The sequence below is a fragment of the Mauremys mutica genome, chromosome 3, assembly GCF_020497125.1.
Source record: "Mauremys mutica isolate MM-2020 ecotype Southern chromosome 3, ASM2049712v1, whole genome shotgun sequence".
Classification (NCBI taxonomy): Eukaryota; Metazoa; Chordata; order Testudines; family Geoemydidae; genus Mauremys; species Mauremys mutica.
In genome coordinates, this window is record NC_059074.1 from 195,537,714 (window position 1) to 195,564,156 (window position 26,443).

General features: G+C 45.2%; 1 long non-coding RNA gene across 1 annotated transcript; it reads left to right on the forward strand.

Annotated features, from left to right (window-relative positions):
- The first annotated feature begins 10,173 nt into the window (after positions 1 to 10,173).
- On the forward strand, positions 10,174 to 24,408 carry LOC123365621. Its single transcript, XR_006577667.1, has 3 exons — positions 10,174 to 10,308; positions 22,742 to 22,856; positions 24,264 to 24,408. It is a non-coding gene; the product is annotated as an uncharacterized LOC123365621 (long non-coding RNA).
- Positions 24,409 to 26,443: the final 2,035 nt, after the last annotated feature.

A 26,443-nucleotide genomic window follows, 5' to 3' on the forward strand; every position in this document is an offset into this window, starting at 1 on the left:
GGTAGCAGAAACAATAACAGGGGATTAGAGCTCATTCACCACAGAGTTAGGAACAGACTCTAAGACTTGGTATAAAAATGGATTCTATCAAAGCTTTGCAATTCTGGCACTGGATTTGTAGCTCTGTACCAGATACGGTTTTGCATGCATGAGAAGAAAGTAATCAAAGATGGGAAACTGATGCTTGAAGAACAAAATTGAGACAGCCTTACAGTGACACCGTTGTCTAATCTTGCATTTGTTAAATGACACCCAAAGGAGGATATTTGTGTACCTGCTTACAATGAAGCTAATTTTTAAGTATGTGTTACGTAAGTGGAAATTTCTCCCTGCTCCTTATCATGCATGTTAGCCTGGAAAAAATATATTGAACAGTGATAAATCTACAAAACAGGGGTAGGCAAATGTTAAGCTAAAGTTAACTATTTAGATTACTGGGAGGGTGCTTGTGATGAATCAGAGAAACTGCCCCACCAGCATACCAGGGAGTAAAGAGAGCCTTTGGACCCAGCTAGCCCAGCTACATAATATCAGCAGCCAATGCGAAGCCTGGAGCAGGGGAGGGAAAAAAGAGGGAACCTGGCTCACTGTGGGCCTGACTGGTGAAGAGGCAGGAGCTAGCTGCCTCCCTGCTTCAGGGGAAGGGGAGAATGTGAAGGAGACCTAAGAGCCTCCAGCACCTGAGGTAACTAAGGCCTTGTGTACACTGCCACTTTACAATGCTGAAACTTTCTTGCTCAGGGGTGTGAAAAAACACACCCCTGAGCAATGCAAGTTTCAGCACCATAAAGTGGCAGTGTAGACAGTGCTACAGCAATGGGAGCTACTCCTCTCATTGGGTGTGGTTTTCCCCCCTGTAATGTCTGTCTGGTCAGTTTTGCTTTGCTCACTTTGGGTATGTCTTCACTACCAATCATAGAATATCAGGGTTGGAAGGGACCTCAGGAGGTCATTTACTCCAACCCCTTGCTCAAAGCAGGACCAATCCCCAGACAGATTTTTGCCCCAGATCCCTAAATGGCTCTCTTAAGGATTGAATTCATAGCCCTGTGTCAAGGTTTCCTCCCCCACTCTGAACTTTAGGGTACAGATGTGGGGACCTGCATGGACCCTTCTATGCTTAATTCCTAGCTTAGATCTGGTAACACTACCACCAGCCAGAAATCAGTGTCTGGCACACTTTCTGTCCCCCCAAAACCTTCTCTGGGGAACACAGATCCAAACCCCTTAGATCTTAACACAAGGAGAAATTAACCATTTCCCCCACCAACTCCTGGTGAGTCCAGAACCAATTCCCTGGATCTTACAACAAAGAAAATCAATCAGGTTCTTAAAAAAGAAAGTTTTTAATTAAAGAAAAAGAAAGGTAAAAAATCATCTCTGTAAAATCAGGATGGAAAATACTTTACAAAGTACTTAAATTTATATAGCCCAGAGGAAAACCCCGTCTAGCATCAGGTTCAAAGTTACAGCAAACAGAGGTAAAATCCTCTCAGCAAAAAGGAACATTTACAGGTTGAGAAAACAAACATAAGACTAACACGCCTTGCCTGTGCTACTTACAAGTTTGAAACATAAGACTGATTCAGAAAGATTTGGAGAGCCTGGATTGATGTCTGGTCCCTCTCAGTCCCAAGAACGAACAACCCCCAAAACAAAGAGTACAAACAAAGAACTCCCTCCACCAAGATTTGAAAGTATCTTGTCCCCCTATTGGTCCTCTGGTCAGGTGTCAGCCAGGTTTACTAAGCTTCTTAACCCTTTACAGGTAAAAGAGACATTAACCCTTAACTATCTGTTTATGACACCCTGGGTTTAGCAGGCCAATGCTCAAAACACTGAGCTATCCCTCCCCCCAACGTTAAAGAATCCCAGTGCTGGAGCCCTGACTACACAGCCATTCATCTGCAAATTTGACACCATCAGCTCAGGATTAAACAAAGACTGTGAATGGCTTGCCAACTACAGAACCAGTTTCTCCTCCCTTGGTTTTCACACCTCTACTGCTAGAACAGGGCCTCATCCTCCCTGATTGTCCTAACCTCGTTATCTCTAGCTTGCTTCTTGCTTGCGTATATATACACCTGCCCCTGGAAATTTCCACTACTTGCATCCGAAGAAGTGGGTATTCACCCACAAAAGCTCATGCTGCAAAACGTCTGTTAGTCTATAAGGTGCCACAGGATTCTTTGCTGCTTTTACAGCCATGTGAAAGCGCTGTCACGGCACCACTTTAACATGGATAGTGAAGACTATAGTCAAAGTGAGCAAAGCAAAACTGAACAGACATTATAGGAAGTAACCAAGGGCAGTGAATTTAGACTCCCTGCTGGGAGGCATCCCCCTCTTCAGGGGTTGATGCACACAGGCCCCTGGGCTTGGACCCAGTGGTGAGGGAGGACATGAGTCCTTCTATCCCCCTCCGCCTTAAAGACTGAGGCTCCTCAACCAATCAGGGAGCCAAAAGCCATGTGCTCTAACCACTAGGCTGCCCAGCTCTTCAATCCCCTTGCTATAGTATTTCTCCCCATGTCATCTAGGAATAGCCAGGCACAGCTGATAAAAGAACAAAAACACCATATCACCTGTGGGTGAACACTTTTCACAAAGCAATTGCTCTGTATCAGGCCTCATCCTCAAAGGAAACCTACACAACACTTTCAAAAGATGAGCCTGGGATCTTAAATGTATAACTTTGCTAGACTCTAGAAATCAGGGACTGCATAAAGACTCTGGATTTATAGCTTATTACAACAATTTGTAACCCACTAACAATGCCCACAGATGCTTCCCCACCCTTTTCCTCCCTATGATTGGAAGGGTGTTAATGGGCCATTGAATGGTCACCTTGAAATATGTGTTACCTGCTTATGGTAAATAATCTGTTCAAACCTCATTGAATTCCAATAGTAGAATCCTACTCACTCAGTAGCAGGTGCTGGAGGAATTGTGCATTGTTCTATGGAAGAGAAAATCTTGCTTAGGATGGGATAAATGTTTGTATCTTCATTCTAATAATGCACAAAGCCCTAGCCACTTGGATGCTATTAGAGCCTTATAATAAAGTTTTTAAAAAATGAAAGCACAATTATCTTAATGTGAGATGTCACGTCTCTTGTGGTAACGTTAAAAAAAATTCCACTGTAGATTGCATCACACTTCTGTTTTTCCACTGAATTCCAATGTATGAATCACAATGTGATTGTAATGATGATGACCCGCACTTACTTTTCACAGCTGCAAAATAAGTATTCTTAAAAATGAGGAACTTTACACTTACTCAATCCATGACAACATGGAAAACTCAGAAGTTGTTGCCACAGCGGCAAAGGGAGTTGGGACTGAACTTTATTCAGAAACATTCAATCTGTGTATCATTACACTTTTTAAGCTGAGTGGTTAGCCAAACTGTATTCTTGCAGTCTTGTTTATTTATAAAGACTGTGCAAAGTCTGGTAGCTCTGAACACAGGGGGAATCAAACAGCAGGAAACATCTTCTTTTGCTGACAACACCAAGAATACTCTTTTCAGCCTATCTCCAAACCCAGAAACTTCACAGGTTTCTGCCAGGGTCAGACAGCTTTCAGCTGCTCCTTCAGGCTGCCTGTGTAGCTCTCTGGGGTCTTCTGCATTCTGCAAGCATACACCCCTAGCCCAGACTCAGCAGCAAAGCCCCACCATCCACTCAGTCCAAAATTCCTGGGCAGGTTCACATACCCCTTTTGTCTTAGATGGGGACTTGTGATTAACTTATCCTTAGTTATGATAATTGAAGGATAAGTTCTCAGCCATCAATTTCAAGAAGTGTTTTTGATCCATGCAGTCACCAGTACCTCTCAGCATAACAGCAATAAGAGTCAAGGAGAGGTTTATCACTGAAGCACTGCCATGTACAAGTTTAGCACATGTACACAAATGTTCTAGTAAAAAACAAACAAACCAAAAACCAGCAACACATTTATTGGAGGTAGCTAACAGTGCACACAGATTCAGATTTGCAGGACAAGTATAAACACCTGTGCCATATACAGCCTATCCACAAGTCTGTATTTGGTGGACAAGTCTAACTCATCAAGAATAAACCCTAGCCCCCTCCACAAGCACTTAGGGCCAGAACACACTGGAAGGGGTGTAGCTGCACTGCATGGATAGGAGGGCTGAAGAATGCTAGGAGACCACACTTCCTTATCCCAGGATTGGTGCTTCATGGAGACTCCTTCCAGGGTGCTGTGGAAGGGGTCTACAGACCTGCCAAGTGTCACACATCTTATATCACATGTATTTGGTAGGTCTGTTATGTTTATCTGCGTCTCAGGCAAAAATTCTTGTGCAGTTTGTGTGTGTGTTTGTGTGTCAGCATGACAGTCTCTCTCACAAATAACCCTGTAACTTAGTTGTTGTGTATTTGGTTGTCATGGTTTTTGTTGCTATGGCAACTGAGTTAGATTATTAGGGGATAGCTCAGCCTGTTTCGGCCCGCTGGGTCAGCTCTATGTCTGTAAATAAAATGGTAGTTTTGTTAGCTGTCTGCTCCCTGGCCTCAAGTGATTTCTTCCTAAACCGGCTGCCCCCAAGGATATAACATTAGTCTTAGGGGAATGTGCATTGAACTACAAGCCAGGAGACCAACCATTTGTTCGGGCATTTGAGTTAAATAAGTATCCACAGAAACAAATGAAAAACCCAAAGTTTTAAAAGTCAGAATTAAAGCCAGCTTTTACTTCAAAGATACCTGTTGTCATAATCTTACTAATTCTCTAGTCATTCTTAATATGCCAGGAAAAAACAGGCTAGACTAGCCTTGAATTTCTAATGTAAAAAACAAGCTTTTTAGCTACAATGTTCTTTTACAACTGTTTTGGTGATTTAGCAACCTGGGGCAAAATCTCCTCTAAGTTACATGGGTTCAGCTCCTTCTGACTTAAGTAGAAGTTGTACTCACTTAATTCAGAGCAGAATTTTGCCCCTTTAACTTTAAGAAAATGTAATTTTTATCTGTGAATGTAAATTAAAGAGGCCCCAATCCCCCTGAGGTCAAAGGGAGTTTTGCCAGGAAATAGGAGCACATCCCAGGTATACATTGGCTCCACCTCAGGGCCGCCCAGAGGGCAGGGCAAGAGGGGCAATTTGCCCCGGGCCCCGCAGGGGCCCCCACAAGAGTTTTTTGGGGCCCCTGGAGCAGGGTCCTTCACTTGCTCCGGGGGCCCCGGAAAACTCTCGCGGGTCCGGGCCCCCAGAGCTTCTTCCAATCTGGGTCGTCATTGGCAATTCAGCAGCAGGGGGTCCTTCCGCTCCGGGACCCACCACCAAAGTGCCCCGAAGACCGCGGCAGGGGATCCTTCCGCCCCAGGACTCGCCGCTGAAGTGCCGGGTCTTCAGCGGCAATTCGGCAGTGGGGGACCCCCGCCACTGAAGGCCCCAGGCCCCCTGAATCCTCTGGGCAGCTCTGCTTCACCTTACAGAAACTTTTCTCTGAATCTCTCTCTCACATGTGCCTTTTAAAAGGATGTAGGTTTTTTCCTCTGTTGTTAATTGTGTAATGGTGTGTGAAGCTGACTCTTTGTTTGTAAAGCTACTTTCAGCTTCTAAGGTGCCATTATTATGTTTCTCATTGTTTTCACACTTGACCAGATAGCAGGGGCGGCTCCAGACCCCAGCACGCCAAGTGCGTGCTTGGGGCGGCATGCCGCAGGGGGCGCTCTGCCGGTCGCCAGGAGGGTGGCAGGCGGCTCCGGTGGACCTCCCGCAGGCACACCTGTGGAGGGTCCGCTGGTCACGCGGCTCTGGTGATCAACCAAAGCCGCGGGACCAGCGGACCCTCCGCAGGCACGCCTGCGGGAGATCCACCAGAGCCGCCTGCTGCCCTCCTGGCAACCGGCAGAGCGCCCTCCACGGCATACCGCCCTGCTTGGGCCAGCGAAATTTCTAGAGCTGCCCCTGCCACATAGATTAACCCTTTACTTCTGGCTATTTCTACTTCAGATGATACATTTTTGTTGGAGTTATGATGTGAGCCATTCAGGGGGTAAAATGTCATGTGGAAATTTCTATTCACGAAAAGGCTGATAAAGGCAGCAGAATAATTCAGCATCTATTTTTAACTTGTCTGGTTGTGTTAATTTTTCAGTGCCTGGTGTCTTTCAGAGCATGTCCAGCATGTGATCCTAGGAAAAAAACTGCAAGTCCTCCTGCTTCTAGCACTTCCATTAAAGTAATGGGCCCTCGGAGTGTTGGTTCTTGGCATTCCAGAGGCGGAAGCAGAATTTCTATAGACCCTGTTATATGAATAGTTTCTCAGCAAACTGAAGGTCTTTTATCAGATATAATTAGCCCAAATTGGCTTTTGATTCTGTTGTAGGAAGAAGAGTCCCCAGGCCAATGTCTATATCAAAAGGCAGATAAGTTTTGCCTTTATTATTTTCCAATCTTAAGAGTTCTTTTGCATTCACTACTGACCTTATTCCCACCATTATTAAGAGCAAGTCAGGTGTTAGCTTTCCATTCAGCTCAGCCATAAAAATTCTTGGCAAACAATGTTGCCTTCTGGGACTGGGAGCAAATTCTTTTGTATGGACATTGGAGGAAAAAAAACTTGTTAGGGCTGTTTGAAAATTATATATATGGGAGAATTAACATTTCCAATTTTTCCACGAACTCAATAAAGGCTTTGATTTTGTAAATCAAACTTTCACATTTCATCAGTCAGTGATGTGACCAGTGTCTGTCTGGATAGATAACCACAGAAACAATGGAGCTATTTCAGGTGGTAAGACAGACAGGCTTCCTATGAAAAGTTCATAAGTATTGTTAAAAGGTGGGCTTTAAGCATATACACCAACACCAAAGGGAAGAACTGTAAGGGCCCAATCCAGCTTCCATAAAAGTCAAAGTAAATATTCCCCCAAAATTACTGTAAATGTGACAAGAGAAAACTGAAAGTAAAGTCTGCTAAACTGACTTTGGGTTTGGTACATTTACTTTCCTCCACTCAGGAAGGAATGCAGGCATTTGTAATCTTGGATCCACATTCATTCCTAAATATAACACCCTTTCTTTTGCAAAACAGAACAGGAAAAGATTTTAAATGTTCTTAAATTCCCTTAATTATCTCTTGCTATTTCACTCCCTAGGGTGCTGTTCTTTCTTCCTCTTAAAAAAATCAAACCCCCAATGGTTTCTTCAGGAACTCTTAGGCCTTGTCTATACTGCCACTTTACAGCGCTGCAACTTTCTTGCTCAGGGGTGTGAAAAAAGACCTGCCCCGAGCACTGCAAGTTTTAGCACTGTAAAATGGCAGTGTAGACACTGCACCAGCGCTGGGCTGGTAGCTACTCCCCTCGTGGGGGTGGGTTTTTTACAGCGCTGGGAGAGCTCTAGTTTACAATCTAGCCCCATGTCTCAGACTATTTATAGAGGGGTAAAGTACAAATAAGGAAGGAAATGCTGCTCAGCTAGTGTTTTGAGTTGAGTAATGTTCCCTAATTTGTTGCCAGATGACTGCGCAAGCCAAAACTAAAAGGGGGTAACAGTGATGGTGGGTTGCCTAGCTCACCAACAGGGGATGCTATCAATGGGGAACACCTTTCCCCCCATTTATTGTGGTTTCTTTGTACAATAAGACTAATATATGTTTAAAGTATATTATCTCAGAAAATATTACAATAAGTTCAGCTGTTCAGAATCTGCCTCAAATTAAAACTCCCCAATTTAATTGCATCTCAGTGGGCCATTCTCATTTTCTGAGCGGTTTGCTGCAAGGTTACAGAACAATGCATTCTGGGATGCCACAAACAGCAGAGATTGCTGGCTGGAATAGTTCTGGACAGCATGTAAACACCTCTTAGCTTTAAAATGACTTCAAAATGTGACCGAACAGAGGCTCTTTCCTGAACTAGGACCTTTAAAAGGGGGGATGGTTGGAGTTGAGTGTAGAATAATGTATATGTTCCTGCCTCCTCTTATCCTTGGGGGCAGGAACATATAAATCCTATTCTGCTCTTAATTGTAAGGTTAACTTGATTTCACCTTTAACACTGCAGCTTGTTCTTAGCCTGGTTATTTAGTCGTATAGAGGTTACCGAAACAGACTGATAACCCCTATGTGCAATCAAAGGTCTAAATTCAAAATAGTGATTACAAAGTCTGATTATCATGATTTACTGTATGTCTAGACTATCCTCACCAAGGTAGAAGAAAGAAAAACAAGGTTACAGGGTGAAGAGTAAGTAATACCGCCAAAGAATTTGGCTGGAAAGCTGCCCCAGCCGGCACAACCCCACCCCCCACCCCACCCCGGGTGGGGATTCTTGCTCAGTTAAAAGAACATTGAAGAAAGCATCTACAAATACTGCTGGCCAAATTCTCTTCTGGAGGAAACATAGGCAGAGAGTTTGGCCCTATATGTTTAGTATAAGTAGGAAGAATTGGTTTTTTTACTTAATACAAAGATTCTGATGTTGGGCCAAAGAAATCCTTGGTGAGGTGAGTGGGTTACAGAAGCATTTTTCCCGTTATGATTATCTGCCTATCTCGATCATCTCAGAGTTGAACAGCACATCCAAAACTTACTACAAAGAAACATCTTTCCACATATTCTGTATGTGTATATATAGAGCTGCATGTCTCTGCATCCAGCAGGCAATAGGAAGGGATAAACATATACCTCTTTATGCAATCTATAGGTACCCAATCACAAAGTTTTCTCAATTTTTACTCAGTCCTTACTCTGGCAAAGGTCCCCCTGAAGCTACTGAGATTGATTCTCATTTACATACATACATACACCAATGCTCAGTTCCACACGTGAATGCTGTGACAGGATAAAGGGGCCTTAGTGTGGGAGTAAATTATATTTACACAGGCTTTGAGGCCACTTTGCTCTGCTTGAGTGTTGCAAACTAGCCTTAGCGTCAATAAGAACTGGGCCCAATAGGACTGGTTTTGTACCATCATCCCAAAAATATAGCTCCATATATTCTTCTCACTTGGGCACATCACCAGGAGTGAAATTCACCCGGTACAGAGAGCCAGCACATGTCTATGCACCATGCCTCACTGGATGTTCTTTTGAGAGCTTAAGTGGGACCAAAGTGGTGCCTAGAACAATGCAGGCTTTCTGTGTGGGGCTGCACTACAGAGCACAATGGTAGTATTTGCATGGTTTCACTTCATAGGAGGCAAGACTTGAGTAATAGTTGTATTAGCAAAATGTTCACATTATTCTATGAAATAGGCATGTCTTGAGAAAAAAATATTCTCTGGAAGCCACTGTCCCACAAGTACCCTTCGATTAGCTTTTTCTCCACGTCCCTGAATATTTAATCCAGCATTTTCCCCCACGGTTGTGCAGGCAGAGTCTCAAAGGTAGGTGTGGCTTTGGCAAAACCTTCACAATATAGGCCAAACGTGCATTGTATGTTGTTCAGTTTAAAGTGTGGATCTTGGGCATATTTCTCAGTATATGACACTATAAGAAGCCCTGGTAAGTGTTCCCCTCTTATTTTCCCAGATGAGTAGATCCATATGCTGCAGTTGTCAAGCCACTGATCATGATATCACACATACACCACCCACAAATCACCTCTATATTTCTATGGAGAGATATCACAACACACACTAGTCCATGGCAAGCAGAGGGTGCAGAATTCCCCCATGTGGCCTTCCTAGGGCTGATCTATTTTTCCTTCCCCCTCTCCTTATGCAATGGAACCAAGGAGAATTTGGCATGAATTGGACCTTCTCCATCTAGAGATGGAGGGCATGATTTGTCCAGTTTATAATACAATTAGAAGGTCCCGCACAGGAATCACATGATCGCTGGCCTTTTTCTGACATGTGTCATCTTTGGGAAACATGGATATGCTGTATATTTATACCTGCTTACTGTATTTTCCACTCCATGCATCTGAAGAAAGTTTATGCCTAAATAAATTTGTTAGTCTCTAAGGTGCCAGAAAGACTCCTCGTTGTCTTTACTGTTGGGGAACAAACTTTCAGATTATAATGATCAAGGTATTTCAGGACAAACATATATACTATTTGTTGGGATGATAGTATCTATTCTAAAATTGAATAGTATCTAAAAAGCATGTTGTCTGTTCTGCAACTAGAACTAGGCACATATTTAAACTATTCCCAGATAAAAGGCTTTGGTTGAATATTGACCATATGTTAAACATTGGATCTGGAAAGCCCTTCTCATGTCCTCTAGCAGCAGCTTTGCAAATGAAGGTCTTACAAGTTAAAATCTGGAAGAATTGTACAGTGCATAGGAATCTGTCATCGAGATGAGCCTTTTGTGAACACAGGTATGCCTGAGTTTAAAAGGAATAACTCTGCTCTTGTACCTTCTCAGACTTGTATTCAATAAAGACCAGTCTGGCTCTATGCCTTCTTACGAATCTTTCAACTAATTTCAAGAGCCAATTGCAAAATCCAGTTGTGAGGATCTTCAATATTCAGACTGGGGATGAACTGGCTAGTTAAAAATTGAATCACTTTGTTATTTACTTGTTTTTTGTTAATTCAGTTCCTCAGAATATGAATATACATTCTGGATATCTTTGGCCAAATTCTGCCTTTGTACAAGTTCCATTTAGGTCAATTGGAGGAAGAGGCAAATGAATATCTGAGGGCAGGATTTGGTCTGGCCTACCCACATAGGTTGTACCCAAATCATTTTAGAAACTGATTTAGTTAAATCAGTGCAAAACCCTTGTATGGCCACCACTATGTCACCAGTTTAAGAGTGCCTGCCTCATATCAATTTTGCTTATGTTACCAGCTTAAGCCAAAACAGTATAAGGCATTCTTAAACTGAGATAAAGGTTTCCAATTTAATTACAGAAGTTTCTAAGCCAATTTAGTTAAATCAGTATGTTTCTGGTGTGTAGATAATATCTGGAGCCAATGCTAGGTGTTTTTGCTTTCTCAAGTTCCACCCTGGACTTTGCCCAATCTGATTTCTTTTGTAATTTTGTTACTTCAATGACTTCAAATGGTTAGCACTAACTATTTGCTACTCTTCATGACAATGTGGAAAGGACTATGGTGAATCCCACAACCAAGTCAGGATAAGCTTAATACAGTAAAAAGTTGTTAGGTCTTCGGATGTTGGGAGTAACGATATCCACTGGGGCATGCTGAACTTTTCGACAAAGAAACAAACATGTATAGAAAAACATGATTGAGAACAAGATTAAGAGATGATTTATAATATCTTGAATTACTCCTTTGATAAAATCTTCACTTTCCTGCCAAGTTGTGCTCTAGTCTAGCCCTTATGTTCCTTTTCTGCTGCAAGGAACTGGATGCAAACAAGACTGCAGAAATCCTGTGGAGTTGGGGAGGATGGAAATGCAGCTATGTAGACTGTCCCACTCTGACTCTGAATAGCTCCTGTTTTCCTTTCCATGGAACTTCTAGATGCCAGATGTGCTAGGGGCGAAGGGGAGGAAGGGCCCATCCAGCGAGCAGAAGGGGGAACACCTCTGCACATTTGGTCAGAGATCTGTGAAATTTGGGTCAGGGTTTCCTACAGATCCCTCACTTACATGACACAATTCAGTGGCCCTTGCCCATCTCCACAGCCCCAAGTGCAAGAGTGAATGATGCAGCAATGTTGTGACTTGCTCAGTGTTGTTAAAGTATGGGAGCAATGATCTCTCCAACATCTTTTTTAACATTAGGAAAGTCACCATAGAGGCCTAGGCAGTTAAGTATTTATGGTTTGACTCAATTCTGCTGTAACCTTCGTAGGGTTTACTATTTGTTTATGAGTCCTGTCTGTCTCTTGTCCCTGCCCTTTTTGAGTTGTCCCAAGAGATTAGTTGATCCCAGCTCCTTTGTGGCCCCTTCCCTTCTCTAGAGGTCAGCCAATGTCCTCTCTGTAGGAGAACCTCTTTAGCTCCTTCCCAGCAGGTGGTCAAATAGACTGCAATACCAAAGGGGCTCATGTAAATACAGTCCCATTTGCAAATTTGCCTCATGCCTTCTGACTGGAGCATTGGCTTCGGCTCCAGCTACTGTAGCAATGACAGCTCTTCTCTTCAGAAAATGGAGTCTTTTAAACAAAGGAAAAGTCAGTCACTTTTCCCCAAGAGGAGGGGAGAAAAAGGTTGAAAGAAGTAGCACTGAAATGTGAGGTAGTTAAGCTGGGCAATGCATGGGAAATGGAGGGCTCTCACTTTATCCTCTGCAAGTTCCAGTCCCTGCTGCTAACACTAGGGATCTAATCTAACCCTGTACACTGCTTGTGAGCACTTCAAGGAAAATACCAGACCAGAGATCAAGTTAGGAGAGATCCTTATTGGGACAGAGGAACTGCCTCAGAGGAACTCAGAAGCATGGGGATCCCTGCCCCAGCCAGAACAGTAGAAAGTGTAAGGGCATGTCTACTCTTAAAATGCTACAGCAGTGCTCCTGCAGCTGCACCACTGTAGTGCTTCAGTGTAGACACTACCTACACGGGTTTCTCCCATTGGCATAGGTAATCCACCTCCCCAAGAGGCAGTAGCCAGGTTGATGAAGAATTCTTCCATCAACTTACTGCTGTCTACATCAGTGGCGGATTAATGATTTTGCCGCCCCTAGGCCCTGAAATAATTGCCTCCTCTGGCCCCATATGAACTTGTTTTACAAATTCGTTTGAACTAAAATGAGTCTAAATATCATTAAAATAATTGAACATTTACAAGTTTTATTATAAATAAAATTACAAGTACAGTGGACCCTCTCTTGAATGCGAGTCTGTATAGCGTGATTTCGCTTATAGCGCGGGACCGTGCATGGATCGAAAACTGAGAACCGCTTCATTTCTTCCTTCCAGTCATATTATTAACGTTTAGGATTCTCGCGAGTATGTTTACTAAATGGCGTCAGGCCGACATTGGTGGTTTCAATACGCGCTATGATTGGTAGAATCGTGTCACCGATGCCGCGATTACGAAAATGCTATTATAAATTTGCCGCTCCTGCAAATTTGTCGGCCAAGGCGATAATACGCTGCTGGTCTACATGGGGACTTTAGGTCGGCTTAACTCTGGGTATGGCTACACTTACAGTTTGCAGCGCTGGTAGTTTGCAGCGCTGGTCATCCAGCTGTGTAGGAGCAGCGCTGGTGTGTGGCCACACTCACAGCTACCAGCGCTGGTGTGTGGCCACATTTGCAGCATTAGCAGCGCTGCTGGGAGTGATGCATTATGGGCAGCTATCCCAGCATTCAAGTGGCCGCAACGTGCTTTTCAAAAGAGGGGGGTGGAGTGGGGTCTAGTGTGACAGGGAGCGGGGGGAGAGAGAGAGGGGATTTTTGGAGCCAACACTGTGTGTTAGCTTCCTGCATTGAAAAATCAGAACATGTTTCCAACCCCTTAGTCTTAACTCTTAATTGCAAACAGCCTGCAGCCAACACGACTCCCCGCTGTTTCATTCCCTCCCTGCCTGCAATCTCATTTGATTGTTTACAGCCAGGTACAGATGATCACAGCAAACAGGAGCTCTGTTTGTTTTTTAGATAAGCGGCAACGGCAACGGCGCTCCGATCGGAGCTCGTTCACAACAAAACAAAGAGAGGCTGCATAACAAAACAAAGAGAGTAATTTATAAAAGCATTCTGGGATACACCTTATACCCTGGAGGCCAATCATAGCGCTGGTGTATGGCCACACTTGATGACCAGCGCTGCAGCACCAGCGCTGGAATCCTTATTCCCCATGCTGAGTGAGGTGTACGGCCAGCGCTGCAGCCAGGGAGTTGCAGCGCTGGAAGTGCCCTGCAGCTGTGGCCACTTACTAATTGCAGCGCTGGTGGAGGCTTTCCAGCGCTGCAAATCGCCAGTGTAGCCATACCCTCTATCACTAGGGACTGTGGATTTTTCACATCCCTGACCAACGTAGTTAAACCAACCTAGTTTTCTAGTGAAGACCAGGCCGCAGTGGATCTCTGTAACCTGCCAAGTTTTAGAGCAGGTCCCAGAACCTCACCCTTACAGAGCCCCTCTGATTCCTGAGAAATCTCTGCCCTATTGCTCCTCCTTTGTGCATCCCATCTCCTATTCCATCCTTGCAGTTCCTCCTTCACCACCACCCCCCATCTACAAGCTGGCCACCATTTGTGCATTTAAGAATGCATTTATTGTAACTGAGTACTCAGGTGACGGAGCTAACACATACTGTGTGTTGGGAGCTAGCCTTTGTATAAGGAGGTTCCATTCAGTTGGGGCTCCGGGAGGGAGCTGAAGCTCTGGGTTTATATTATTCACCTATCCATAGTAGAGTCGCTTATCTAGGCTTTTTATTTTACAATTTTCAGGCCTTGGCTACACTGGTGCTTTAAGCGCTGCAACTTTCTCGCTCAGGGGTGTGAAAAAACACCCCCCTGAGCACAGCAAGTTACAGTGCTGTAAAGCACCAGTGTAAACAGTGCCCCAGAGCTGGGAGCGCGGCTCCCAGTGCGGTAAGCTAATCCCCACGGGGAGGTGGAGTACCTGCAGTGCTGGGAGAGCGCTCTCCCAGCACTGGCGCCGCGACCACACTCGCACTTCAAAGCGCTGCTGCGGGAGCGTTCCCGCGGCAGCACTTTGGAGTTTCGAGTGTAGCCAAGCCCTCAGTTTTCAGTTTCCGGTTAGTTCAAATAAAGCTGTTCAGATTGAACTGCCTTCCTTTGCTTGTACCATCCACTCATTAGTAATGTTTCCACTAATGTAAGTGGGTTACTCTGTGTTTCCTTGTAGAACTGAGAGACTTTTTTCAAAATGTCCACTTTTTGCTATTTTTCAACCAGCTTGTTTCCCGGGGAGAATAAAGCCTGCGCTCACAGTGCCCAGGGGAAGGTACTGTGTGTTTTTTAGCCATGTACCTGACCTTGCCCCCTGGAGAGCCCATATAAAGTTCTATCTAATAGACACGTCTCCTGAACCTGAGGACTGCTGCCCAGAAAGTGACACCTTTACTCTGAGGCAAATCGGTAGAGTCCCTGTAATAGAGGGATTACATCTGCATGATCACCACAAGAAATACAGCGTATGGCTCAGTAAAGTAAGTCTATTATCTTTGACAAACCACTGCTTAGCTATATCGTTTTCCTGTTGCCTGTGCCTGACTTCAGAACTTGTAGCCATTTCTCTGATTGAAGTGACCACAGGTTTATGAAATCGAATAGCCTCTCTCATGTGTGAAATGTTATCTAAAATAATGATTTGATATCCTCCATTACAATATGATTGGATTCAGGAAAATATATTCAATGCTGAGCTGCATCATGCAGGCCAAATGACCTCTAAACAAATTAGTCTTTGGCAATGAGCCAGAAGTTAGTTCTGTGCTTTTCAACAATGTGCTTTCCTCAGGGCTGGTCGTGAGAGGTGGCCAAGCTGGGGAGCTGCCCAAAATACTGAAATCTGGAAGTCACAATTTATGCAAGGTTTATTGTTTGAATAGTAAGTTGTGGGTCAAGGTGCTAGCAGGAAGATCTGACCAGGGCAGCCTCTTCTGTGTTTGACTTCTTGTCACAAACATGACAGTACCTGCTTTTCTGGAAGCATTTAATTGGTAACACCTAAGTCATCTTTCCTGGGCTTGACAGCCACACACTGAATCTTTCCGAGCGTGACTCCCACACACAGAATGAAGGGGATAAATGCTATTATAATGTCTTGCAGTAACTTAGTGATTTGGTGCCGAGTTGCTGGCCTGGAATCATCTCTGAGGGTGGCCAGGATTATCTTAGCAGAATCTGGGTGAATCCATCAAATTAGAGTTTTGTAGTAATGGTATAGAGTCCACACTAGGAAAGGGGTGGGCCTCTGTCTCACATGTAGAGGCTGGTTCACAGAAGAGGTTTATAAGTCTGTCAGTGCTTGCAGGTAGGCCTTAGTCCTTTAGCTCAAGCAGCAGACACTTATGCTTTTGTCTTTGAAGGTTCTGGGTCTGAACCCTGCTGATGGCCCAAGCGAGGTTGATTACATGTATGTATTACAATATGTTTGACTCCTAACTCCATTTGATAAGACCAAGTCACTGCATTTCTTCATTGTGACACTCCCCAGGGGTACCCAGGGTTTTGAGGCATCTCGCTACCACCTGCCCTTAGCATGAGCAGGGGCGGCAGGCAGGCTGCCTTCGGCAGCATGCCTGCAGAGGGTCTGCTGGTCCCGCGGCTTTGGCGGACCTCCTGCAGGCGTGCCGCCGAATCCATGGGACCAGGGACCTCCCGCAGGCAAGCCGCCGAAGGGAGCCTGCCTGCCATGCTTGGGGGCGGCAAAATACCTAGAGCCGCCCCTGAGCATGAGTGTGCCTTGTCTGTGCCTGACACCACTAGCTATCGGCAACACAAGCACTCCCCTTCAGGCCTCCACAGGCCTCGCTCTCCCTGCACAGGTTAGCGATGGGCACACTTCAACCCTGAGTCTTCCACGCATCCCCAGTAGTGTCCAGCCCCTGCGCCACTGGACATTCACAGAATTACCAAGCCTGCTGTCCCAAAGGAACAGGACACCACAGCTTACTAGTTCACTTTGGAACACAGCAGTGGCTCTCAAACTGTGGGTTGGGATCCCAAAGTGGGTCACAACCCCATTTTAATGGGGTCGCCCGGGGCTGACTTAGACTTTCTGGGGTCCAGGCCTGAAGCCAAAGCCTGGGGCCAAGCCCAAGCCCAAGCCCCACTGCCAGGCCAAGGCCCACTGCCTAGAGCTGAAGCCCTTTGGCTCAGGCTTCAGTCCACTCTCCTGAGGTCGTGTAGTAATTTTTGTTATTAGAAGGAGATTGTGGTGCAATGAAGTTTGAGAACCCCTGGAATACAGCTTCACTTCACACACAGCCCTTATGTTTGTTTAGAAAGAAAGCAAGTATAGATTTATTTAACAAAGAATAGGGATTCCTATGATAGCAAACAAATATTGGAAACAAAGAGTTACATATAAAACAAATTCATAACATGCTTTTATGGCCTAAACTCACTAACAAGTTACCCTCCTGTCTAAAGAAGTTTCTCTCACCCAAAGATGGGGGCAGAATAGCTCAGTGGTTTGAGCATTGGCCTACTAAACCCAGGATTGTAAATTCAATCCTTGAGGGGGCCATTTAAGGATTTTGGGGCAAAAATCTGTCTGGGGATTGGTCCTGCTTTGAGCAGGGGGTTGGAATAGATTTCCTCCTGAGGTCCCTTCCAACTCTGAAATTCTATGAAAATTCTTCCCAGCATTTTCAGCCAAGCCCAGCTGATCTTTTTTTCATGAAGCAAATCCACTGTCAGTTTACTTCCTGGGAGAAGGATGCCAGAGTATCTTTTTTCACCCCCAGAGATACCAGATCTGACTTTTGATCTATCCCTGAAAATAAGATCTTTGACAGCTGGGGGTTCTTATTTTTTCACCAAATTAAACTTTATTACATCTCTAATACAGTGTTTATAAACCTAGCATGCCTTTGGGTATTGGAAAAGTGCATGCATATAAAAGTACACATTTCTATAAGCATGCTTTTTGCATATTGGTACATTTCTTAGTTAGTCTGCAGTGATGTTGTAGCCATGTTGGTCTCAGGGTATGAGACAGAGAGGTGGGTGAAACAGTATCTTTTACTGGACCAACTTCTGTTGGGTGAGCCAATAAAAGATATTACCTCACTTCCCTTGTCTCCCTCATTCCGTAGTAAAGCAGAAGTGTCCTGATTAAAAACAGATAACTGGAGAAGTGATGTGGCGTAGACCTTGTAAAATGTCATCGTTTGCCACAAAATTAGAATTCCTGCAGCAAACTGAAATTGCTGAAATAAATTTTACTATTTTATCTTGCTTTACCAAGGCCTCGTACAATCCAAGAAGAGTGAATAGTGACAGGTAGCTGGAAGGGACTGGGGTGAGACAAAAGGAACAGTAGAGGTACCTGCCCCTGTGGGCAGATTTTTCCCATGTAGGAATGATCTGGGTAATCATTAATTATTGCTTCTATTTTACTACACCAATTGTTGCTAGGCCATTTCAAGCAAAGGAATTAGCCTCTTTTTCAGACTCTTTTTGTTTTATTTGACTCTTTTTTTTTGCTTTTTTGGATGAGATGTGTTGTAATAAGACTAGAGCCGTATAGGACGAGAGGGCAAAGACCATTCATGCATTATTAAGAATGTGTGTTTCTCATTATTATCTCTGTCATTACTTTCCAGCTAAATCTGCATTTGCAAGTGTAACTCCCCCCCAAATATATACATAATACGGATCTGTTCTCCATTGCAGTGGTATTAATAACGATGAAACTTTTGCAGTGGAGAAAAAAGCACTCACGCACTATTCTGATTTTTCCCAGTGTGTTAAACTTCAGTAAAGCTTCTCCACCCTTCTTTTCCCTGTGCTCTGACAAAAACTAAGGGACTCCGTTCTTTCAGTTCTCTTCCTGCTGTATGTCAGACTCCCCCTGAGTCACACATTCTTCAGTTCAGCTGAAACCATCGTGTGTAAAGGCCTCTCACTGAAAGAACAATCAGTAAATCCCTTTAATGAAGACCATGTTCACTTTGTGTCCTTGGCTACAAAAAGGGTTTCAGTCAGAACCTTTGTGAAAAGGCTGCATTCCGTTTCACCAAGAGTGGCTTAATACCTTTAAGAAAATATCTGAAAACAACGAAATTATATAAAAGACACCCTACCCAACAAACGTTTGGCCCCATTCTCCATTACATCTGGGTTCAGTGGAGTTTTGAGCTTGCAAAAGACAAAAGCTCAGGCCCATTGTAATTATGCATCCATGTTTTTCTCGAAGAAGGCTATTCTGCCTTACTCTTGACAACATGATTTGTCTTCAAAGCCGATTTAGCTGCAGTCTCTTTGACTAATCTCACCATTGTCTTTAAAACTTGCCTTCCTTAAAGATACTAATTGCAGAGGTTAAAAAGAAACCACATGCATTGTGTTTTACTCTTGGCTAATTCACAGGGCATTCCTGTGCCGAGATGGATTTGTTGCCTTTGCTGAAGTCAGTGAGGCTGCATGGATGTAAACAAGATACTGCCTCATATTGCAGGCTAGACTGCAGCTTTAATGCCCAGTGCACACTGGGGGTGGGGAATGCAGAGGGGCCAGACTGAAACATCAGACCCCAGAAGGAATTTTTGCTATACCTTTCAGGGGTGTGGAAAATAGTGGCTGAGTAGTTAAGGTGCTCTGCTCTGGGTTTGCGTCTCCCTCAGTCTCATACAAAGGCCCCCTTTGCTTCTCTCAGCTCCAATATGGGGCCCTCATCTGTTGGGTTAGGGGAGTCAAAAGTGGTCAGACACAATACTGGCCACATTACTCTGCCTTTGAAACAGAAGTGCCTTAACTACAGCAGCCTGTTGAGCCATTGCCTTGGGCACTTTGACTTAAAGCCATGACCTGATCTCCAAAAGAGGTGGGGGAGGGCCATAGCCCCACCTTCATCCTACCTGTTCTCCTCCCTTTCAGAGAGGCTGGGCCCATGGCCTACAATAGCTGGGTGAAATGCCTGCGCTCCCAAGCCACACATGGCTGCCAGGAGGTAGAGAAAGCTCCTCCTCCCCATTGGCATGCAGGGGCACAGGATCATCCACCCTCCATAAACAGACACACAGAGAAAACGGAAGGGAGTTTGCACAGTTTTTCTTTTTGTTAACACCAATAAAGTGTTTAGGAGCTAAAAAGGGAAACAGGGTTTTAAACGTTTATTGAGTGCGCTACTCAGCTGTTGCATGCTAAGAAGCACTTCCTTATAGTAGGTACAAACATCAAACAACCAATGTACTTTGCTATAGGGAAGATTAGCGGTTTTCACAACACTGTGCAACGCGGTCAGCCCTACAGAAAGCAGCACAGTGCCCAAAGTCTCCCGTGGGACTTGAACTCTCCTGAGGTGGGCAAATGTAATTTACAATGATTTTTTATTCATTTCCTTAGCTATTGTAGCTCCTTTGGTTCAGATCAAATGATATCTGAATTGTCGCTTCCTACAGCCCTATAGAGCACAGCCTGTTTACTGTTACATGTTCATTTTCGGGCTATGAAAGAATATATTTATTTTTATTTTTATGTCATTACTTTGGAGTAAAGATTGACCCACACCCTGCATTCCTCAAAATTATTTCCCTTCTGGGACTGTGAATAATGCTTTGTTTTGGCTGTCAGCCAAATGACATCAGGTTATGAAATTTGCCTTGGTTAAGGGTGTTTTCTATTATGATTTTGAAATAAATAAAGTAAAAAAAACCCATTTGAGCTAATCAAGCACCCCTCTTATAAAAATATCTCAAAACCCGTTTTAAAAGTGGGAAAATGAAATAATCCCTATTTTACAGATAAGGAAATTGAGATCCGTAGGGATTGTATTGTATCCCTCCCACAGCAAAACTTAGTAGAGGTAGTGGGAAATGCCAGGAGGTGAAATTTCCCCTCCACAGATTTCTAAAGAACACTCTCCTGGGAGGAATGGCTTTCAGGAGGCTGCAGAGGGAAAGACAAGAGTAGTGGCCTCAGCTCCTGGGATCTCTGGGCAGTGATAAGGAAAGGAAGCCAAACAAACATGGTCTGAGAGCCCTTGCTACCTTCCAGCATGTCAGCTTCCACCATCCTTCTATGAAGAAACAGCTGTTATCATTAGGGAGGGAAGGAGGGGTAGTTCAGTGGTTTGAGCATTGGTCTGCTAAACCCAGAGTTAGGAGTTCAATCTTTGGGGGGGCCATTTAGGGATCTGGGGCAAAAATTTATCCAGGGATTGGTCCTGCTTTAAGCAGGGGGTTGGACTACATGATCTCCTGAGATCCCTTCCAACCCTGATATTCTATGGCCACAATCTGCTCTGTTTAATGCAAATTAGTTATGGCAGTTGGCACCTGATGAGTTGCCAATCCAGCTGTTTGCTGGCACAATGCCTCTCTGAAAGGGAGTAAAAGCAGCTCTCTCTTGTGTTCTGCAAGAGCAATAGCTAAAGCCAAACACTGAAGGGGACTTGGGCAAATGAAAATGGTGTTTAGTTGTCTGGGATGAGCCAGGATACTATCTTCTGCTTCCTGATATTCCTCACTCTGATATTACAGTATCTCAGAGTGAGGAATTTTCTATCCTTGGTGAGAAATAGCTACTTGAAAGGGTGTTGTGGGTTATTTCTCTATCTTTCTAGGCAGCTTAAATGTTGGCCAAGGAGAAAATTATACATTTCTGTGTCCAATTTACTGGACAGCATCATTTTCTGGACTTTGTCTGAGGGAAGCAGTCCATTTAGGGAGGCTCTGAGGGGAGTGATGGAACATTTTTCTGTTTAGTTAATAATTTACTGGCTGGTGAGGTCTTCTTCAGCTGAGCTGGGTTCTTTCTTGTGCACATGTTTTGGTTTTCGGTTGTACTCCCAAGTGATTCACTGCCTGTCTGCTAATACACAGAGTGAGTAATCAGTAACTAGTGCAGAACACTTATTAAGAGCTAGGCAGGAAGGCTTGTTGTTTATATTCAACTCAGAAGTTTCCTTGGAACTGGGAAGCATTTTTGTACAGATCCTTCTCCTTCCATCATAGGAGAGGCAGGCCTCTATTGTAGCAGACCCACAGCATGTGGGGGAAAGGGCCAGTACCAATAACCCATACAGAGGTTTCATATGCCTTCACATCACTAAGCCCAATAGCCAAGAGACAGCTGGGATCTTCCACATGGCAGTGGGGAACACTGCAACTAGGCCACATTTGATACAGGATGAAAATATAACATTTGAAAGGAGCAATAAAATAGGTGGGTCAGACCCAATGCTCCCTCTAATTTTTTACATCCATGTGCGGAATGAATTTTGTTATCTGCACCAATACAGAGGTGATGTGTGGCAGGGGTGGGGCCAGGGCCGGCTCCAGACCGCAGCGCACCAAGTGCACACTTGGTGCGGCGTGCCGCAGGAGGGCGGCAGGCGGCTCTGGTGGACCTCCCGCAGACATGCCTGCGGAGGGTCCGCTGGTCCCGCGGCTTCGGTGGAGCATCCACAGGCATGCCTGCGGGAGGTCCACCGGAGCCGCGGGACCAGCGGACCCTCCGCAGGCACGGCTGCAGGAGGTCCACCGGAGCTGCGGGACCGGTGACTGCCAGAGCGCCCCCCGCAGCGTGCCGCCCTGCTTGGGGCGGCGCAATTCCTAGAGCCGCCCCTGGGTGGGGCTGAGGGGTTCGGAGTGTGGGAGGGGGCTCAAGGCTGGGCAGAGGATTGGGCTGTGGGGGGTGAGGGCTCCAGCTGGGGGTGCAGGCTCTGGGGTGGGGCTAGGGATGAGGGGTTTGGAGTGCAGGCTGCCCTGGAGCTGCAGCAGGGAGAGAGGACTCCCCGCAGCCCTCTCTTGTAACAACAGACTGGGGCTGGGGGGAGGCGCCTGCCTCTCCCCGGCTGCAACAGCTCTGAGGCTGGGGGAGAGGTGCCTCTCCCCGCGTGCATGGCCCTTGTTAGCCTGTTGTGCAGCCACGCAGCTTAGAGGGAACTTAGGCCAGATCTCAAGTCCTTACTCTGTTTTTACCTAACATTGGGATTGTTCATTCATTCTCTTTGTACAACCCCTTTGTTATAACTTGGGCACATTTAGCGCATTATAAGGCCCTACATACTTTTGAGACACCCTGGGAAGAATGTGAGCTTTCCCCATTGGTGCAAGATATTTCCATAAAATAACTATTGGAACTGGTGAAAAAGAAATGATAACAGTTTATGGGATCTCAAGAAATTCCAGCAGCTCTTCGTTCAGCTTTCCCCTGAAATTTCTTTTTTTTTTCTTTTTTCAGGGACTTCCTCTCTACTGTCAGCAATTTTTAATCAAATTGCCCAGAACCAGCATATTTTGTCCCTCGAGTCAGATCTGTGTTGACAAAACCAAGTCACAATAAATCTGCATGTGCGGTTTGTATCACCCATTTACTTCTTTGAAACCAGACATCATGGTGCCCTTTTTAAACGTGCTCTTAGCAAAGCAAGGCCTCATTTGGTGCATCTCAGGAAAAAATATAATGGACAACATTCATAGAGCTGGACTGCCCTGGCAACTGAACCTCTTAAAGCCACTTTAGAGAGACTTCTGATCTGATCATCAGATTAAAAGAGGCTCTCGCTTTCTAATGAATTGAGTGGCATTTTATACAGGCAGATCACCGCAGAATGGAATTTGGGAGGGAGGATACATTTCTTAACTGGATATTAGTGCAATATAACAATCCACTCTGCTCTCCTTACAAAAAGGTGCATTATATCTCTACCCCTTCCTAGAGCAGCGAGTAACTGAAGAGTGTCATCCTTTGCCCCCCCAGGTTTTGTCTTCAGAATGCAGTCATTCGTTCGCTTAATTAGACACTGCAAGCTGATTAGAAGGATTGAAATAAATGGAGCTACTTTCAAAGTCTCTGGGCCTGATACTAAAGCTAAAGCCACTTTATCCTGCTCTGGTAGTATGATGGAGCCTTAAGGTGGACATAAGTTACACTTACATTTTGTTCCCAAGTTAAATTCCCCTTTCCAGTGTCCGAGTGGCGTAGTGACCTTAGTGCAAATGAGAATTAGTCCTTCTGTGTGCAGATGAACATGTCTGGACATGTTACAGAACTGAAGCAATCCTGGGCTGATCTGATCTATTCTGAGGCTGCTTTACACCACCCTGGCCATGATATGGGAGCCTTAAAATGGGATAAAAGGGAGTGTTGAAATACACCCCGCTGGCCAAGACCCTAAGAGCCCAGGGCTACGAGGTCCAGATCCATGCCCTGGTCATAGGAGCCTTGGGCGTGTGGCACCCCCACAAAGAGCCGGTGCTGAGAGCATGCGGAGCCGGTCGGTGCTACGCCCAGCTCATGAGACAGCTCATAGTGTCCGACACTATCAGGTGGCCCAGAGACATCTACACAGAGCACATCACGGGACACCGTCAGTACTAGGATGAGTAAATGAGACCTCCAGTCAGGGAAATAACCCACTTCCTCCCCTGATGAACCAAGGGACGCACCCCACCCATGTACCTATTCCTTACACCAATACTGACTTGGGTCTAAATACATTCTATGGGTGGCATACCCGAGACCACTTATCCACTGACTCTTTAAAAAGTCCCGCACCTCAATCTGGGTCTATGCTGATTATGTGATATGTATGTATCTTGTGAATCTTGCAACCGATACTTGTAATCTCTCATAACTCAAGCCTGACCCCAGATGTACAGTACCTTCCCTCTTAACCTGTGTAAATTTGATTTTAAACAATAGCTTTAATAAATTTTTATAACTTAGGATCAGAGCCTCATTATAGCGAAATCTCTTCTAGGCGACCACTCAAAGAACTGATCAAAATTGATCCACTGAAGGTGGAGCAGATCAGTGCTGAATACAAAGAGGTTGTCTCTTGCCTAATAAGGGGAGTGTCGCATTCTGGTTTCACCATACTGGGACCTGAATTATGAAGTTCTTTGTCCAACATTTGTTAATATTTTGAATACTCAATAAACCTGTACAAATCTGAACTTTTCTTTAAATAATTGACATAAGGGAAATGCTCTCAGCGCTTCATGCAGTGGATTTTCATGTCATGGTTTTATAGAAGTATATTCACCTTGGACTAGGGCCTGCCTGGCACCTGTTCAGGGGGATGGGAGATGAAAGCACTCTCCCTCCCTTGTGTTCCCTGTGTAATATCTAAGCTGAATTGCAGGGCCTGCATTTCGGGAACACAAGGGCTGCTCCATTCCTGGGGCCCCAAAGAAGATAGGAGTAGGCAGGACCATGGCTCTGCTCCTCTGAGCTCCTTCTGAATCCCACAAAGAGGGGAATATCCCACCACCGCAGGGAGAGTCAGGGGAAGAGAGAATGATGAGGTGCAGACACATGTCTAATTCCCAGGGGACACCCCCTCCGCCTCCTCCACTGATCAGAACTTTGGGACATCCAAAGAAGATATTGCTCCTAGAAAATCGGTCACTGAGCCCAGTGCATGCTGGGGCAGTGCAGTGTGGCTATTGAATCTGACTGTTGAATCTTTGGACCTGAGTCTGACTTGGGTTTCTATACCTGTATAACTCCACTGACACTATTGAAATTACTCCTGATTTCTACCAGGTTGAGATCAGAATCAGGCCCTAGGTGCTTTGATTCATGGAGCTCCCAGTCACCTGGGACTCAGCAGAACACTAACTAGCCATGTCTGAGTGGAGGGGGAAAGTGCCAGCACTCTAACCTTGACTCTCACCCACTTTACCCCCTGTCCCAGAATTCCCCATGCACATAGTATAACTCGCCCTTCCCTGTCCCTTCTGCAGCTTCATCCCGGTGACCCACCTCCAGGTTTCTGAATCAGAGACAGACTAAGGGTATGGCTACACTTACGGTTTGCAGCGCTGGTCATCCAGCTGTGCAGGGCCAGCGCTGGTGTGTGGCCACATTTGCAGTATTTGCAGCGCTGTTGGGAGTGATGCATTATGGGCAGCTATCCCAGCATTCAAGTGGCCGCAACGTGCTTTTCAAAAGAGGGGGGTGGAGTGGGGTCTAGTGTGACAGGGAGCGGGGGGAAAGAGAGAGGGGATTTTTGGAGCCAACACTGTGTGTTTAGCTTCCTGCATTGAAAAATCAGAACATGTTTCCGACCCCTTAGTCTTAACTCTTAATTGCAAACAGCCTGCAGCCAACACGACTCCCCACTGTTTCACTCCCTCCCTGCCTCTCATTTGATTGTTTACAGCCAGGTACAGATGATCACAGCAAACAGGAGCTCTGTTTGTTTTTTAGATAAGCAACGGAGCTCCGGAGCTCCGATTGGAGCTCGTTCATAACAAAACAAAGAGAGGCTGCATAACAAAACAAAGAGAGTAATTTATAAAAGCATTCTGGGATACATCCTTATACCCTGGAGGCCAATCACAGCTCTGGTGTGTGGCCACACTTGATGACCAGTGCTGCAGCACCAGCGCTGGAATCCTTATTCCCCATGCTGAGTGAGGTGTACGGCCAGCGCTGCAGCCAGGGAGTTGCAGCGCTGGAAGTGCCCTGCAGGTGTGGCCACTTACTAATTGCAGCGCTGGTGGAGGCTTTCCAGCGCTGCAACTCACCAGTGTAGCCATACCCTAAGGAGCAGGTGATGGGGCTGCCCTTTGAACCAGTGCTTTGTACAGTTTGTTAAGTTCAGCTCCAAAAATATTACAATAGTCATGAGACCTAGATCCTTTGGTCACTGGGTGTAAGGTTACTCTTGCAGTGACATTTTGATTACAGCGTCATCTGCCAGAGCGCTGACTCAGACGTAACCAAGGGTTTAGGTTTCATTGTAAATTACAGACCAAACCAATTCAAACAGGAGACTAGGTTGACGGTAAATGTGGTTAACCTGAGCCTAGAAATTCCTTAGCAAAAGAAGGAGTTGAGAACTCAGCAATGTCCTGAGAAATTAGCCAGGCTGTTAGGCAATCTAATCATTGTTCTCTTTGCACTTCCACTGGCAGCACTGTATTACAGAGG